This window comes from Mchenga conophoros, linkage group LG17 (assembly GCF_057382185.1).
Source record: "Mchenga conophoros isolate Kocher_MC1m ecotype Shallow Benthic linkage group LG17, M_conophoros_male_GT1.1, whole genome shotgun sequence".
NCBI lineage: Eukaryota > Metazoa > Chordata > Actinopteri > Cichliformes > Cichlidae > Mchenga > Mchenga conophoros.
Genome location: NC_140542.1, coordinates 30,204,816 through 30,221,248, shown reverse-complemented (window position 1 = coordinate 30,221,248; position 16,433 = coordinate 30,204,816). Strand labels below are relative to the sequence as shown.

General features: G+C 40.5%; 2 long non-coding RNA genes across 2 annotated transcripts; one reads left to right on the top strand and one right to left on the bottom strand.

Moving 5' to 3' along the window:
• Positions 1-39: 39 nt before the first annotated feature.
• LOC146555691 (uncharacterized) lies at positions 40-9,866 on the bottom strand. Its single transcript, XR_014889310.1, has 3 exons — positions 9,670-9,866; positions 5,542-5,993; positions 40-2,995 (listed from the first exon to the last, which is right to left on the bottom strand). It is a non-coding gene; the product is annotated as an uncharacterized LOC146555691 (long non-coding RNA).
• Positions 9,867-12,925: 3,059 nt separating this feature from the next.
• LOC146555690 (uncharacterized) lies at positions 12,926-14,124 on the top strand. Its single transcript, XR_014889309.1, has 3 exons — positions 12,926-13,632; positions 13,747-13,840; positions 13,957-14,124. It is a non-coding gene; the product is annotated as an uncharacterized LOC146555690 (long non-coding RNA).
• Positions 14,125-16,433: the final 2,309 nt, after the last annotated feature.

The following is a 16,433-nucleotide window of genomic DNA, read 5'->3' as shown; positions in this document are numbered from 1 at the left end:
GCTGGATTTTTGAGGATTAATTTCACAACTACAGTGCACTCGGTCAATCCAAATGTTAATGAACCTAAACCTGAATGTTTAAGAAAGTAAAAGTGAGGTTTTGTCTTTAAGAGAATGAGAATATAAGCACAATTATTTGGCAACTATTAGTGTGCAGAATTATCATGCAACTAAATGAAAAATGAGCATTTTCCCATCTCACTAGTTTATTTTCATCTGTTAAAGTGAGAAGAATAAAACCACTCAAAATTTACATATAAACATTTCTAACATGTCAAAAAAATAAAATCAGTGACCAATATAGCCACCCTTCTTTTCAATAACTGTCACATGTTTTTTGCTCTGTTGACAATCAACTGTTTGTGCTGCAGCAACCACAGCCTCCCAGACACTGTTCAGAGAGGTGTACTGTTTCCCTACACTATAAATCTCCCATTTAAGCAGGGCCCACAGGTTCTGAATAGGGTTTAGGTCAGGTGAGGAAGGGGACCATGCCATTATTTTTTTCATCCTTAAGGCCTTTACTGACTAGCCATGCAGTGGAGTACTTTGATGCATGCGGTGGAGCATTGTCCTGCATAAAAATCATGGTCTTCTTGAAAGATGCAGACCTTTTCCTGTGCCACTGCTTGAAGAAAGTCTCTTCTAAAAACTGGCCGTAGGTTTTGGAGTTGATTTTGAGGCCATCATTAACCCGAAGAGGTCCAACAAGCACATCTTTAATAATACCAACCCATACCAGTACCCCACCTCCACCTTGCTGGCGTCTGAGTCGAAGTGCAGCTCTGTGTCCGCTACTGATCCAGCCATGGGCCCATCCATCTGGGTGCAAAACAGCAAAACGTTTGATGGTTCTGTGGTCAGTCACACCCCCAATATCTTGGTAATTTCAAGAGTTCTGCATCCCTCTGAAAGAACTTCTACAATTTTTGACTTTTCAGAGTCCTTCAAATCTCTTTTTTGGCCCATTTTGCCTGAGGAAGAGAAGCTGCCTAAAAATTATGCGCACCCTTATATTGAGTGTTGATCTCTTTAGGCCACACCCTCACTCATTACGCAAATACACATCACCTGATATGCTTAAATCCAATAGGCACTCAAGTTTATCCAGCTCGAAGTTGGAAAATATGCATAAAAATTATAATACGGCCAAAATACTCACTTCCCTAATAATTGTGCACACAGTGTAAGCATGTAGACATGGTCAAGAAAACCTGCTGAAGTTAAAACTAAGCATCAGAATGAGGAAGAAAAGGGATGTAAGTGACTTTGGACATGGAATGATTGTTGATGCCAGTGTGGTGTGATGAGTGTATTATATGTATGAGCTTTTCAAACAGTAAAGGTGCAAAAAATAATTGGAATATGGTGCTTTTTAAAAAGAAAAATCATTTTGTTGATCCTAAATTTGTATCAACAATTATTTTTTATTATGGATTAACACACAGAATGGTTCAAAATAAAGATTTCATTGATTAATTTCTGTTGCAACATTCAGAGGGTAGGGTCAGGCTACTGCGTGAACAACAGGACAGTGTGGATCCATCCTTCCTGGTTCAGACTGTTGGTGGTGTAATGATTGGACCCTTCTGTACCAGCTGAGCATGGTTCCAGTGCCACAGTCTACCTGACTATTGTTGCTGGTCATGTCAGGTCATCGATGTATGCCCAAACTGTTCCATGGTGCTTCCAGCAGCCGTGTCACAAACATGCCACTGAGTTCACTGTACTAAATTCACCTCCACAATCAACATATGTCACTCCACTAGAGCACCTTTGGGATGTGGTGGAGTTGTGGTTTGGATCATGGATGTGCAACTGACAAATCAGCAACAACAGTGTGCTGTTAAGCTCAAGCAGGTGACCCAGACGCTGTGAGGATAATGAGGCAGCCAGGCTCCTCTGTGGGCCACTTGCTGCATGTCTTACCCCTGTTTTCCTTTTGTATCCTATACAAATACTACCAGAAGACAATCTGAAGAACCACAAAAAGAATACTTTGTCTCCATCTGGTCCATTGTGTCCATCTGGGGTTAGACACCATAATATGTAAGCCTCAAAACAGTATTCTTTTCATCTTATGGCACAGATGTGTCTGGATACTTCAAATAATCATTGAGGCTGGTTATAAACTTCATCAGTATTACATCTATCGTGCACAGGAGAATGAGATTCAAGTTTTCGGTTTTCTTTCTTTCCGTCTAAGACTCTCACTTCAGGTTTTCCTCTCAAGGTCCACTTGACACGATAAGACACGGCAACTAAGTGGCAAAGTCCTGGATATAAAGCAATGCATCTGACTTAAAGGTGCCTTCAGCTCTGGACAAATTGCCCAACCTTGTGATTAGGAGGGGCAGCCAATCAGAGGAAAGTTGACTTAAAGGAAGAGATGAGAGGCTGAGCTAAGGACCACTATAAGATAAAGAGGGCTCAATTTAAAGTGTGAACCATGCTAATTCGCTTTAGTAGAGGCTAAGCTGGAATAGAATATAACATAGTATAACAGGTCCACTTTAACTATCAACTTATTCCACTAGGTGTCAGTGTCGAACTGCACTCCTGTGTCTGATATCCCCCATCATGTTTGTACTTAAAGTCTGGCATAGTCTCTGTGAGTACTGTGAAACTTGAGACTCACATTACTACCCCAGTCTTGCCGAATGACCTCAGACACACAGCACCTGATCTACGGAGCATATTTACCTTTAAGAATGCTATTCATGGGTAAAGAATCAACCTCTTTCAAATTTAGGAAGACGTGGAGAGGTTTGGCTTCGGTGTGTAAATCAGTATTAAATACTTCATTGATCTGTCTAAGAGCTGTTAAGATTGTGAGAGCTATAGGGATTGGGGTTTTATTTTGAAGGGAGATATTGAGCTGTGTGCGATCAACCTTGCTATGACGGCAGTCTCAAAGTTCAGTGCAGTGTCCGCCAACAGGCCAGATGAGGGCGCCGCCTCCTGCTCCATCCTTTGTCCTCAGTCGCAACCCGCTCTGTATAATCACAGCAGGAGAAAATAAATGCTGTGACATAAGGCTGTTTAATCCTCTCTCCTCTGAAAAATGTATTCTGTCACGCAGCAATCTGCTCTCCCTTCCTGTCTGTTCTTATTGCAGTAGCAGTGCAGAGCCACATAATTACTCTCTTATAGTTCTGTGTTCATTTTTCTTTTTGTAAATTTGCTGTATTGTGTATCTATTTCCTTACTTTAGGTTATGTAGAAAAAAAATATAAATTACAAACAGCCTTCCAGTACATCCTGCATACACTTCTATTTTTCCTGTATTGTATATTCAGTGCCAGGCCACAAGCCACAGCGTGTCGGAGCCCTAGAGGGTCTTCATCTTGGCCTGGAATGTCAGTCAGGTGATCAACAGGTCGTGGTTTGTGTGCCAGCACAGCCAGAAAACATGAAAAAGATTCTGCCACACAAAGATTGATGTAATAAGGGAAGACCTGGTGAGCAGCCAGATCCTCCACATCCTGAATGTCATCAAGGAGTTCTGCAGCAAATTAGTAGGCTACTGCACTTCAGCTACATGACAGATTTAAAGATTTAAAAAGAAAAGAAAAGAAAAGAAAAGAAAAGAAAAGAAAAGAAAGAAAAGAAAGGGCAACAGCAGCTGACCTGACTCGTAATCCCTAGTTTGAGTAAATCTTGAAAAACAAAAGCTTCTAAAACTGACTTGTGTCTCTCATTTTGCCATCTTTGCATGTTAGAAACCTTATCTTTTAAACACACACACACAGTCTGTAAAACATGCAAATCCGAAGTCTAAACTAAAAGGTGACATTTGTCAAGGTTATGAGTAATAGTGATGAGTAATGTCACCTTTATGTATAAAATTGGCAGGGTGAAAATCTGACATCTTGTAGCAGCATATTTGCATGTCTTGTAATTAGGATGTGTTAGTTTAAATCTGAATTTGGGCATTCCAAGCAACAGCAGCTTTGATGACAAATGATGACAGGCCCACACACTATATGCTTTATTTTATGCAATATGGCTAAGGAGTATTGTTCAACCTCTTTCTGAAGCCCGACACCCTGTTCCTGCATCAGAAAAGGAGGATGCAGGGAGGGAGAAGAGGGCGAGGCTATGTCTCCACACAGCCCTGACCTCCAGAAGTCCAGCAACCTGAGATCCTCAATGAAATATTTAAAGCTTCTGTTTTATCCGCAGTGCGTTGGTCAAGACAAACTGCGGGCCTGCATGACGTAATGCCAAAGCCATTCACCAGCTGTCTGATTGGTCCACGCTGAGCAGGGTGGTCAGGTGTCCTGTGCCTCTGTGGCCTTTTAAGGCATTATGATGCCCCGAGGCTTCACATTAGACTCATGACTATCTGCTCCAAGTTATGATCAATCACGGTTGGCTACAGCACTTTCCACAGCAAGGCTTTTAGCAGTGATCCTGCCTTGTGTGCACATTCTCTAACAAAGGCAATTTTAGCCAATCTATGTGTATAAAAGAGACAGTGTATGCTTTTTTGTGACTTTAGGCCTCCAGCTTTATGGTTTAATAAGTTACAAGAGCAGAAATTAGATTTTTTTTTATGTGCTGTAACCTGAATAAATTTGTATTAGGTTTAATGTATGATTTTTTTTTAAAAGCATATACATAATAATAAATTGAGCCAGAGTGCAAGGTTTCTCGTGTTGGTGTTAGGTGGCAGGCAGTGCTCTCTCATGTTACAAGCTCTGTTTCACTGGCACGGCAGGGGGTGGACGAGGTGGCAGTGATGCCGGTGCAACAGCAGCAAGCGGTACAATGATGCTGCTGGGTCTTTACTAATAGATGAGCCGCTGATTAACACGCCTCCCCAACCAAGACCACCACCGAGCTGCTTGTTCTGCAGAGCCTAAAGCAGGAGAAGACAGCAGGGAAACAGTGCTAGTGATGACAGGTGGTGCAGGAGTCATACAAATCACCTTGCAGAAGTTGGTTTGTTGGGGGGGGGGGCGCAAATACATGATGATATATATAGATGATATAACAGTAGATTCTACTTTCTACAAATAGTAATAATAATAATAATGATTAAAAAAAATAGCAGGACTTAAAATCTAAGCCACTTTATTTATTTATTTTTGCAATTTGCTTTTGTGTTTGTTTGTTTGTTTGTTTAAGCAAAACTGGACATTCCTGCGAAAATATATATTTTGTTCGGGTTATTAACATTTTCCCGATGTTGCATGCTTTGATCCCCCATCTGAACAATTAGGTTGAAAATTCATATTTTCTCAAAAAGAATGAACAAATCATTGTCATAATCCTCATGATTTAATATAATTGAAATGCAATTATATCACTAAGATGTAATTATTGTATCCAATATACCCAGCAAATAAAGATAAAAAACAATAATTGCAATGACTGTATATGATATAAAAGATCAATCAGCATTTTCTCCTGTGACATATATATATATCCCTCCGCTGGCACCTGTTTCATCTGGCTTCAGCACGACAGCACAGAACCAAATGAGTATTTTAAATATTCATCGAGTGCTGCTCGTCTCCTGTATACACTACCGACCTCTCACACAGATGATCCGGGGCTCCAATTTCAGAATTTCCAGGTGGAAACCACTTCAAGCCAGTGAGGGGCTCCGTGCTCATGCTCTCCATCAATTGAGCACCAACGACGAGTCGCCGAGGATTAATTTCACTGTCGCTACTCACTCTGAAATGAGTGTAACCAGACCCAGTTCCATCACCTCTAAATATTAGACGAGTTTTGTCTGCTTCGTTATCTGCCTCATTATCAACAGCAGGTAAATGGACTCTGTATGGCCATCAGAGAGGACGATGGGTAGTACTGGCCCTTATATATTAGGCATCCAAGAGTGAACTAAGGACACTCCGGTGATGTGCAGCTCTGCGTAAAACCTGGAGGAGGATGAGGACGACATCAGAGGCCCACTAAAGGCCCAGCGCTGCGTCAAGACACCAGGCCCACATCAGGTTCGCCAGGTTGTATGGTTTTCACTGGAAGGAATAATAAATAGAAACTTATAAATCAACTATAATGTAGGTGACTATAAAAAGAAAAGAAAAAAGTAGAACCTGTTATGTCCTACAGTGGTGTTACAGCAAAGGCATTTTTCTTGCTATCCTCGGACAGGAAATGTTACGCAATCTGCACAGAGTAACCGGCAGTGCAGGCTTTAAATGCAGTGTTTGATAATCATTAGCCATCTGGACGTAGTCATTTGATCTTACAGCATCTCGACCCAAGAACTGCAGCCTCAGCCGACTAAAACTAATCCCGTGATGGTGGTAGTGTGTGGGAGGGGGTGCTGGTGGAGCTGGGATAGATGTCCCAAAAAGTCTATCTGATGCACGGTTGCTTTATGTTCTGAAAATGCATCACAGGCCATGCCAGTCAGCACCTAATCTTACGTTTGGTACATCAGTTACTTTCTTTATTGTGCTCACTTTTTAACAGAATGTGAAACACTGAAATAGGAAGCGGATGCACTGCTTTATGCCTTTATTTTATCCCTCTTCCTCTCATTGGGAGAGTAATGTGGTCTGCATGTGCTGCAAAGATGCGAAACGATGGTGCACCAGTGATCTATATAGCAACCCAGGCCTGCAGGCCATTAGCCAGTTTCCAGGCCGGTGAGGAACCGTGTAGTTGATTTTTTTTAAAAGCATTTACAGAGGAATATCCTACTTTTCGAATATAGCCTACAATAAATATTGAATTTTAAATTCACATTAGAATGTATAAAGGACGAAAGAACTGATTAAAATCAATTTAGCCCACGTGTTTGCATTAAGATTGCAGAAAAATGCTAAGATGCAGAAGAAATAGTCAGGTTCTGTAAATGTTAATTCTTATCATGTGGTCAGAAAGGCCCAATTTAAATTTGCAATTTTCCTCTCATTCCTATTTTTTTTTTAACTGTCTAAACATATTTTAATGTCTTAAAATCCACGCGGGCTGTAGGACAAAATAGAATAATCTCCATGTTCCAGCTGGAGAAGAATCCGACGCAACCTTTTCTCGGGTTAGCCCAGTCAGAAGAGGGGGTTGGTCCAAATTATTTGTCAGGAAATCGTTTAATCCGGAGACAAAACCAATCCTCATCCACCCAGAGTGCTGCAGTCCCGGGGTTAAAAACAGCGCCCTGTTTGAGGTCTCTTCAGAGAGATCCACTCTTAAAAAGACTGTAGAGGCCCTCAAACGCAGCAGAGCAAAGAGAGGCTCGTGAAGGTTGGATTATTTGATTCGTGGGAAGAGATGCTTGAAAAATGTGTTTTTATTTGCTACCGGGCAATTCCTTGCATGTGTGCTCACAACTCTAACCTAGAGAAGGGAGACTGGATAGAAGCTGGGTTTGATCCTAAACAAAAAAAGGAAGAAAAAAGACCACTGTTATGAATGCAGGTAGGCCAAACAGAGGTGCGTTTTGTACCATTTTCGGTTCCTTGCGCATACCATTTAAAGGGTAGGGGCCTGTCTCATATTTCACACACAGAAATAGCTCTAAATTTGTTAGTAAAAGTAGGATTCAAGTAAAGATTTGAAACAAAAGGACGTTTCAGAAAATTTAAATATTAAAACTTTGGCGAATTTCAGTGGCTGTAGTTTCTTGTCGAGTGTTGTTGCCGCTTTGTGTGTCTGCGCCTTTAAAAAGGTGCACGGGGCACCTATCTTTCTGTAAGTGTGCAGCCGGAACGCGCAGGTAAATGGGAGGAGGTTTCAGTGTGGGGAGGGGGAACCGGTAGGAGAGAGAGAGAGAGGGGGATAGAGAGGAGAAGAGAGGAGCGCAGGGCTGAAATTGACATTTGATACTCAGGAAGTTCAGGAGTCTGCTTGGATTTCTTTTGTTTCATTGTAATTCTGCAGTCCTGCTGCGGGCAACACAGACGGGAGGTTTGTGTCACTTCCACACAATGTTAATAGCGGAAAATCCTTAAATGATAATGATAGGTTAAGGACTAAAATGTGAGTTGGGTCCGACTTCTGAGCGGTTCGTGACGCACGACGATTGACTGAGAGGAAGGTACGAACAATATTTCGGTTTTTTGTTGTTGTTGTTTTTTAACGCACAGGTTAGTTGTTTAAATAAAGCAGCCGAATACACAGGCTAGCTTAAAGAGAGGGTTCACATCAAATGAGAAAAGATGGGCGAGGAGGCCGTGTTACCTACCAAAATACTTGGCTAATATTGCAATTTGTTTTACTTTGTTTTTTTTTAAAAAGATGAATGGTTAATGACCTACTAACAGATCAGTCGTTTTATAAATCTGGCTATTCGAATACTTCAACTTAAAAACTTCAACTGCTATTAATTCAATTTAATGTAAGGTACTACTTTTGTTTAACCTCTTCTGGCGTGAGGGTTAAAAAAATCCGCACAAATAGTCCGTTAAACGTGGTCGAAATTAATATGAAATAGACTAAATAGCAGAAATGCGAAATGTATATATATATATATAAATTTTGATAAAATATTATTTAAATAAATGTTCAATTTAATGCAGTTGTGATAATTAAATAGGCTCTTTTTTTATTTTCGGTGATGCTCGAGCTTTGTGGTATGTAATCACGTTGCACCTGCTTCTATTTCCGTCCAATACCAAGAGAATACAGTGAAGACCTCAACCTAATCCTGCGGATTAATACTGAATTGGGTATGTTGAAATTTTTTTCTCCTTTTCTTTTCTTTTCTTTCCCATTTTTTAAAATCCCTGTACACTGAGGGTAATTAGGATTGTATACAGGGTGTGTGGTGTTATGAAACAGGACAGTATTCCTAATCAGGCCAAAAAAAAAAAGGGGGGGGGGGTTGGGGGTTGGGAGGGGTCCCTAAATATAAACGTAAAAAAAATATAAGTACTTAGATGTGACTTGAAGTAGATTTTTGTGTGTTTCAGGTCATAAGACTGAATTTAGATCTTGCTGCAGGACTTAGAGGAGTGATAAATCCTCCTGAAATAACCGTGAAGTTGAGGACTTGTAGACTCCCTATTCAGACAAATGCGATTAACAAGGGGCTTTGGAGCAGCTTTGAGGTTAAATTAACGATGACAGAAAGAAAAGGAAGTCCGGACTTTGCAGTGTTAACATTTCAAAAATATACAGCGTGTCTAATCACGATGAAAGGGAATTATGAGTGCTTCCTAAACATCCCTTTGGACGTGTTACATCATTTCAGGTAATATTCTCATGTAATCTTGGATTTTTAATAAATTGGCCTATGTTTGAATTCATGAAATGTAACTATAGCGCCATGTTTAGGTTTAAATTAAGCTGTCAAAGACGACATCAGGAAATTGTCTGTGAGAAAAGCTACATAATTATTGCAAATGTACAAACCTCACATATCTTTTTTTCCCTTTGACAGTTGGTCTTCATTACACATCAAAACAAGATGGCTTTTTAAATAGTTTTTTATTTCCCAGATAAACCTACATTTATCGTTAACAAGAGCAGGTTTCCATGTCTTAAATTATTGAAAAAATTGAATAAATTATTGAACAAAATTATATAAGTAATGTTTTCTCTGATTTCATTTTCATTCAGAAATACTGTCCTTGTTTTTCTCTGTTCTACTTCCATGAGTAAGAGGCTCTCATTTAAAAACACCTTACTAAAATCTCATGAAGCTCCTTTCTTAACTAATTAAGGTATGGAAAAACACGGGCAAACCTTTAAAGGACACAGGTTCTTCTTCTTCTTCTTTTTTCCGGACTTGGCTTTTTAGTGGTATTGATTTCTCCAGGAAATGGCAATGGGAGTCTAGCTCAGGGAGCCATTTGGGCGTCTGAAGAATCACTTAGTACATGGTTTGATCGCTGGAATCAATGGGAGCTCCGCGCACTGCAGGGCCCAGGGTGAGGGAAGCTAATGGCTGAACCAAGGGTGGGGCGTCTGGGCCCTGCCAGGACAGCGCTGAGGACAGCTAGCTTCTCTCTGATTCGGATTATCTGTGGCGCAAAGATTCTTTTGACAACATATCCAAGGTCAGGAGATGGTTTGAAGGTTATGATTCAGCTGCAGTATCGTGATTTAAACCCTTTTATTTATTATTTCGATGTGAAAGAAAAGAGAAATAGGCTCAGTTGTTTGTGTATATTTTTGTAAGGGAAGCCTTGCATATTTATTTGACAGACATTTTGAATTAGTTGAGTTGCTTCATTGCTGATATCTTAGTCTGACTACAGTCTGACTGGGATTTGTTGTTTTTAAAGCTCAGACTCAAATCACAGATACACCACACGATATGTGAATTTATCCTTATTTTCATTTCACTGACACAAAACCTGCAAGCCAGCTTTTACCTGTACTCATACTAGTTACATGTAAACTCTTGAAATAACAACAACATCAACAATGATGAAAACTTTTATTTTATCACAGATTTTAAAGATTAACCCTTGTGTGGTGTTCGTATTTTTGTTACTCAGCCAGTGTTCATGGGTCTGGTGGACCCGCTAGAGTTTTGGCTTTCCAAATTAACACTATCAAACAATTTTACGTTAAATTACTCAACAGATGTTTACTCCATCCCAATTACAAGACATATGAACAGCAAACATGGTTAATTTTTTCCCTTTACCTTTGTTAGATCACATTTATGAATTAATGTGCTTCTCGTTTTTCTTTTATATAAAATGTTATAAATAAATCAGTTATAATCAAGTGGAGTGAGTGGAAAGACACAACACATTTACACGTGAAAAAATAATTAATTGTTACATTTTTCTTTTGAAAAAAACTGAACACGGGTCTCACAGACCCGAACACCATACAAGGGTTAAAATGAATGGGTCGTTATAACATAACTGATGCACCTCAACACAAATACAGCAAGTAAATGAAGAGGTTTGTTAAAGGTGTCACACTTTGAGCAGGTTGATTGTGTAGGGGGAGGGCAGGAGCCAGGATGTAAAGGGATTACTGATCAATCCACGTAAGGGTCATTTATGTGCCAAACCTAAGTTTAAGACATCGGTGGGTTTGATAACTGATCAGTGAAGTGCATACATGTTTCCTTGTTTGGTCTTAGCAAAAAAGCAGTGGCTAATGTATTTTGTCAGTGTTATCCAGTTCTGTGTGAATAAAAAACAGCGCCTGTTCCTGAAAAATCTTGGACTTTCACTCCCAAATATTAATTGCTTGACTGTTTAGTAAAAAAATTAAAGAGAGCAAAATCCATCAAGCGTTTTGTTTGGCTTGATTGTGTGTGGGTAAGATGTTGAGATTCAGGGTTAGTATTGCACGAAACCTTGTAAAATGTCCTCTAGATATGTTATAAGCAACAACATAAAATCCGACTTACCAAAAAAACATTAATAGTTGCTTTATAACTGCATAACATGCTTATTTATATGTAATTATCAGGTGCGTATGCTGTCAGGGTTAGCTCTCTGTTCCTAGAAATCTAAAAGCGGGAGTACAGGTGATTAGACGGGTAGAAGAGGGTGTTTGCTCACTCGTAGGATTGACTGGACTTATATTTAGTTGCTCACATTGAGGCACAGTGGCTTTGACCTGTTACTCAGTGTGTGGATCAGTCCACTGCAGTGCAGTCAGTCTTGAGCTAAGCTGCGTCACTGCAACACTACGGACATATTGAAGGCTGTGGCTGTTCTAAAATAATTTCTTCACTTGCTCTCATTTCTCTTTCTCTTCTCTCGCACTCTCTCTCCAGGCTGTTGCATCTGCTCTGCTCTTGTGGGTTGGTGGTCTAGTTTGCATAGTTTTGATGACTGTCCCTTGGTGTTGGGGTGACAATGACTCCTGTTCTGTGTATGGCACTGGTAGAATTCACTGTGAGAGCTCACTATCAGTGAATTACCATAGGGCCATAAACAGAGCAGAGAAAGAACCACTTGATGACGATGCCCGTCTATCGCGGCTTACTTTCTGTGGCTCCTCTCTCTTGTGCTTGTGGGTGGGGTGAATGTGATGTAATGACTCTGGTGCGGTTGCATGAGCTGTGCTGCGCTCATCTTGCTTCAGCATCTTTCTGTCCTTAGGTGTCTCTATAACAACAACTGCTTGCATTTGGATGCCCCAGCCACTCCTCTTCTTTGCCCATTTTGGCACTAGCACATTTTTGCTTCTGTATATATACTTTGAGCAATTATGTGTAGTGCCAATATAGGACAAGACAGACTTCCATCGCTTTTGCACAATTGTGGATTGATACATTTGGTATTTATTATTTAAAATGTGCTGATGATTGAACTCTGAATTCTCCTTGCTGTACCTTTGGTTTCATGTATTTTGGCGGATATGGAGCTGACACTTCTGTTCTAGTCTGTCTTAAACCACGACCCCGGAGGATGATATCAGCAGAGCAGGGCTATGAAATAGCCAGCTTATTCTTCACATCGTTTCATTGTTATTTTTGGTTTAAAAATAACACTTCTTTCTATGCTTTTCAGCTTCAGTTAAATGCCATCTCGTCTTAGTGGCTTCAACCATGTTTATGGCTCATTTGTAAGAAGAGGCCCTACAGCTATCAGGTGGTGTTTGGCAATGGTAGAACTCACACTGGTGAGGTAGATGGATCCGGTGGTTCTAGACTTGCCAACTACTGCCTGAGAGCATCCACCAGCTGAGAACAATACGGAGACAAAAAATAGCCCCAAGCAGAGAAGCATCTGAAGCTCATTTAAGTCAATGAGTGAGTGGCTGACGGTGGTGAAGGGTGGGGTGAGACTCTGTTCCTCCCCTGCACACCCTGGCCTCAAAGCTCCAGTGACTTGGTATAAACTTTTTTACGAGCAATTTTAAAGAACAATCAGGATCTAGATAAAACTCCCGAAGTGTTTGGCTTCTTTAATTCAGAAAAGATGACGTGCAGGAGGCAGGACAAGTAGAAATCAATTTTTAGCTTTGGGAGACGGTTTCACCTCTAAAAACAAGAAGGAAAAAAATCAATGTAAGTGTTTTCTTGAAACAAGATATTTGAATGCAATCAATGAAAAAGTCTAGCACTGCATCCTAAAGTATTACCTTGTTCTCCACTTTGCAAGATCGGGCTGACAGTTTTACCGCATAATTGTTCAAACATGTAGTGGCGGATTGAGTACTTGGACAACAAAACATATATTCAGCTTACTATTTCATTTGGACAAGTTTAGATCAGAGGAAAAAGAAGAAGCAGAGATTTTCAGAATCAATTTTTTTTTCTGATGTAGGCTAAACTAACTAATTTGGGGCGTGGGGACAGGAGAATAAACAATAATGATGACAAACATGATTTTTAATGGAGAAACTGATACTTCGCAGTTTGTTCCATGAAGATAATGTAATTAAAATAATGGTTCATCAGTCAGTCTTTGACAAGTGGACAAATGAGTGCAGCTCTGCAGTGCTCCACTTTATGTCTACAGGTTCAGCTCCTCCGCCTTCAGCCAGCCATCAGGGGGTTCCTCTCTTAGCTCCATGGCATAATTGGCAAACCGTGCGGTGTCATCTTACCCTTCTCTTTTCAGTGCAGCCTTTTCCCCTCCTCCCTCCCTTCCCCAAATGGAAAGGGTGGAGAGTAAGGCAGTCTTTCAAATGTTAGTTTGGTTTGCTGTAACAGCCCATTGACAGTTTGGCGCAAAAAACAAGCTCCATACTGAGCTTCATATATCTGGGTCAGGGTCTGCTAATGTAGGTGACAGGGGGATCTGGGGATTAAAACCTCTTTATCTGCCTTTGCTTAAATCCTGCTTTATAGCCTACACTTCAGCTTTAGCTAATATGATTTGTATTGTTTGCCTGCAGGCTAGCTATATTTGATCTACGTGGATGTCATCAGTGGACCTTTGCAGAGGCTCTTTTGCTTTTTGTGCTGATTGGCCATTAAAACAGAGAATGGGTAAGTGCTTAGATTGTGGCGATACACATATTACTTGACATAAAGGATCTCAGCTCTGGCTGATATTTTCTGGGCAACTGATTCAGGTTAACTGCACTTTTTGTCTCGTGTTACAGATATATCACGCACGTGTAACGCCTAACCGTCTGGGCATGAATCTAAGGATTTGACATGTTCTTAATTGTGTGTGCACACCTGCTGACTCATCACTGAAATGCGTCGTTGTTTATCTAGCATTCATATTTGCTTGTGTGTAATGCAAATAAATACTTTTAAAAGACCGATCCATTGTGTCAGACTCCGTCTAACGATCTTCTTTGCAGCAAAGTGCATTGAGGGATAACCCTTGTCAATTCAAGGCCTTCTCCAGATGGACCGAGCAGCTCAGGTTACACCGCATTTTTCAGTGCCCCCTCTATCCCACAGCCCCCCTGGCCCCTTTCTCTATTTCTCTCTCTCTTTTTCTGTTACACACACACACACACACACACAGTTTCCTGGGTGGGTAGAGTTGAGCTGAGACAGTGCTTCGCCTGTGTTCTAATGCAGGCTACTGAGCATTAGTGAAATGAGATTATCATCGTTCTTACGCAGTGTCTGGGTTGAAGGTGGACAGAGGTGTGAGCCGGGAAGGTGAGGAGGCCATTATTAGACTATTAGACTACATTATGGGGGAAGACGCTTCATCAGCAACATGTCGGCAAGACGCCTAGATCTAAATTGAAATTGATTTAGAGTGAATTGATTACATTTCCACAGATTAGAAAAGTTTCCATTTTACACTAGAGGGGCATGCATAGCTCAAAAGCAGGGTTCCCTGCCCTAAGGAGCACCTCAAAGGCAGGTTACTGAGTTCATCGACTTGATGAGAGATGCATTCTCAAGTTGTGGTCCAGCCCTATGGGCGAGCGGTAAGAGATTATGTCTTGTTAGAGCAAGCGGGGGCTTGGACTGCAAGTAGTTTGCCCATATGTGTGTGTGCATGCATACACGGGCATAGGGCCTGGGATGCACGTATTAAGAAACGATTAGTAGAGATTAAAGCTCTGCCCCAGAGTCTGCTTGCACGACTCCAGGCAACAAGAATGACCAACCCCTCCCTTCACACCCTGCAGTGCCCCCTGTGGAGCTGGGCCACTGAAGCTCGTGCTGCAGCCTAGTCTGCCGGCGGGGGAGAATCAATATCGCTGCCTCTTCTCTTTTGAGAGCTTTTCCACCACTAAACATATCATATCAGCTATATAAATCCAATCCATTATTATTATTATCACCTCCAGGATGGAGCGCAGGCACTCACACTGAAACCTAGTTGCCTAGATTTTGGTTTGATTTTATGTCAGATGATCTATCTGAAGTTTGAAAGTGTGCACTGCAGTGTGGTGCACCATGATGTCTGCAGTACCTCCGTGCAGCAGTCGAACTTCTCATATGAAGCAATTGGTACAAATGCAGGTGATGTAACCACCTAACAGGTGTTCATTCATCCAGAAGAATGAGGTCTACAGTTATTTAGGTTATTTAGGATGTTTATTCTCATGGCACAGTCATGTACAAACCTTCATCAGGGAGTTAAACACATTTCACATAGGAAGGATAGGAGCCTTCAAAAAAAGGACCAGATGACACAAAGCCACCAACTTTTACTACATTTAAATCAGAATTACCAAAACATAAAACCAGGTTTACAAAAACAAGTCAAATCAAAGTGGTAATTTAAGTCAAACTACTTAGTAATTTATGAATCTGAAAAGCTTGTTTTTGAATAAGATACCTATGTTATCTCTTCATGTGGAAAAAGGGATTCAGTTATTTAACAGGCATGTAATGTAAATGGGTTAATGTTATGGAAATGTAGTGTCTAACTAATATTGCCTGTATATGGCATATTTGAGTTCTGCTAAACTATTCTGCAAGCGTCTTTTTCTTCTACTAATGTAAGAGACTTTACAGCCGAGGCATTCTAGCCAACAAAATGAGGTTTTACAGTATTTAAAATTATTCATAGTAAACTCCTTTTGAGAGGAGAGGTCAAATAAATAAAGCAACATTTTGCTGGAAGTTAAAAACATATATTATTATCAGATATTTGAGCTCTTATTTTGAAATGAAACTCTCAAAAACTCCATTATCAACTTTAAATAGAATAAAGAATACATTTTTAGGTGAAGCGCCAGCATTATATGATGCAGTGGGTAAAATTGGTGACAGCTATCCCGAGGCTTTTATCTTGTGCTATTTTGTTACTACTTTGATCACAAATTTAAAAAGATGAAACGCACTTTATGGATGGATACTGCAGAGTGATCAAGAAATAAAGAAGGGAGAGACTTAGCGAGAAAGAAAGCGTGCTCTAATCTGCAGTGACAGTTTGCATACATGTCACGCAGTGTATGACTGCACCATTATATAGAGACTTACATGGAAAATTACCATTTCTCTTGCCCACACAGATGCACACAATACACTTGACCTTATTAAGGGGTCCAATCGAAAAATCCCAGAAGGGAGTATATAGTTTAAAAAAAAAAGAAGAAAAATAAGGTCTTTTTCATCTGTGAATGCAACCTGGTTCGGCTTTAATCTGGAGGAAGAG